At 46.9% G+C, this 1,652-nt stretch overlaps 1 non-coding gene across 1 annotated transcript; it reads right to left on the bottom strand.

Moving 5' to 3' along the window:
- Nucleotides 1-1,081: 1,081 nt before the first annotated feature.
- LOC119937292 lies at nt 1,082-1,219 on the bottom strand. Its single transcript, XR_005453974.1, has one exon. It is a non-coding gene; the product is annotated as a small nucleolar RNA SNORA7 (small nucleolar RNA).
- Nucleotides 1,220-1,652: the final 433 nt, after the last annotated feature.

Raw genomic sequence — 1,652 nt, forward strand, 5'->3', positions numbered from 1 at the left:
GTAAGTGCTCAATAAATACAAATGAATGAATGGAGACAATCCCTGCCCACAATGGGCTTACAGTTTTCGGGGGAGACAGATATCAAAACACAAAAACAAGCATCAATATAAATAAATAGAATTATAGATATATACATATATACATGCTATGGGGTGGGGGAAGAGCAAAGGGAGCGAATCGAGGTGACACAGAAGGGATGAGGAGGTGAGGAAAAGGAGGCTTAGTTTGGAAAGGCCTCTTGGAGGAGGTGCACCTTCAGAAGGGCTGTGAAGCGGGGAAGAGTGAGTGTTTGGCAGATTTGAGGAGGGAGGGCATTCCAGGCCAGAGGTAGGATGTGGGCCAGGGTTCGGCGGCAAGACAGGTGGGATCTAGGAGAAGGTTAATATCAGAGGGGCGGACTGGAATGTAGGAGGAGGGAAGGGAGGTGAAGTAGGAAGGGGCAAGGTGAACTTTAAAGCCCATAATGTGGAGTTTTTGTTTGATACGGAGTTGGATAGGTGACCACTGGAGATTTTTGAGGAGTGGGATGACACACCCTGAACGTTTCTGTAGAAAGCTAATCCAGGCAGCGCAGTGAGGTATGGACTGGAGTGGGGAGAGGAAGGAGGTTAGAAAAGAGGCTGATGCAGTAATCCAGTTGGAATAGGATGAGTGATTGTACTAATGTGGTGGTGGTTTGGATGGAGAGGAAATAGCAGATTTTGGTGATTTTGTGAAGGTGAGACTGACAGGATTTGGTGACAGATTGGTTATGTGGGGTGAATGAAACAGTGGAGTCAAGGATGATACCAAGGTTGCGGGCTTGTGAGATGGGAAAAATGGTTGTGCCATCTACAGTGATGGGAAAGTTCGGGATAGGACAGGGTTTGGGAGGGAAGATAAGGAGCTCTGTCTTGGACATGTTGAGTTTGAGGTGGTGGGAGGACACCTCCATCTGCAATCATTCTGGTAGTGTATCCTTAGAGTTTTCTTGGTAAAAATATGGAAGTGGTTTATCATTGCCTCCTTCCAAGCAGTAAACTTGAGTCTCCGCCCTCGACTCTCTCCCATGTCACTGGTGCCCAGCATGGGTGAGTTTTGACTTGTAGCAGATTGCCTTTCACTCACTAGCCACTGCCCAAACTAGGAATGGAATGGGTAGGCCTCTGCTTGACTCCCTCTCCCTTAGCTGAAACTGGTAGAGTACTGGAAACTCTCCAGGTGCAACCCTGAGAGCAGTCTGAAATTGTATGACAGTAATGGCAGTAGCATTTTTTAATTGATTACTATGTCCAGAGAACAATACTAAGCACCATGAGAGAATACATAGGTGGAAATCAGACCCTGTCCATGTTCTCACAATATAAGACCTACTCTGTAGAATCCTATTGGCATGGCTCGGTGGAAAGAGCCCAGGCTTTGGAGTCAGAGGTCATGGGTTCAAATCCCGGCTCCGCCAATTGTCAGCTGTGTGACTTTGGGCAAGACACTTCACTTCTCTGTGCTTCAGTTCCCTCATCTGTAAAATGGGGATTAAGATTGTGAGCCCCATGTGGGACAACCTGATGACCTTGAATCCCCCCAGCACTTAAAACAGTGCTTTGCACATAGTAAGTGCTTAACAATTGCCATCATTATTATAGGACTCACCAAGTCTGAGGAGACAACAGAG

The sequence above is a fragment of the Tachyglossus aculeatus genome, chromosome 1 (genome assembly GCF_015852505.1).
Source record: "Tachyglossus aculeatus isolate mTacAcu1 chromosome 1, mTacAcu1.pri, whole genome shotgun sequence".
In the NCBI taxonomy this organism is placed as follows: Eukaryota; Metazoa; Chordata; class Mammalia; order Monotremata; family Tachyglossidae; genus Tachyglossus; species Tachyglossus aculeatus.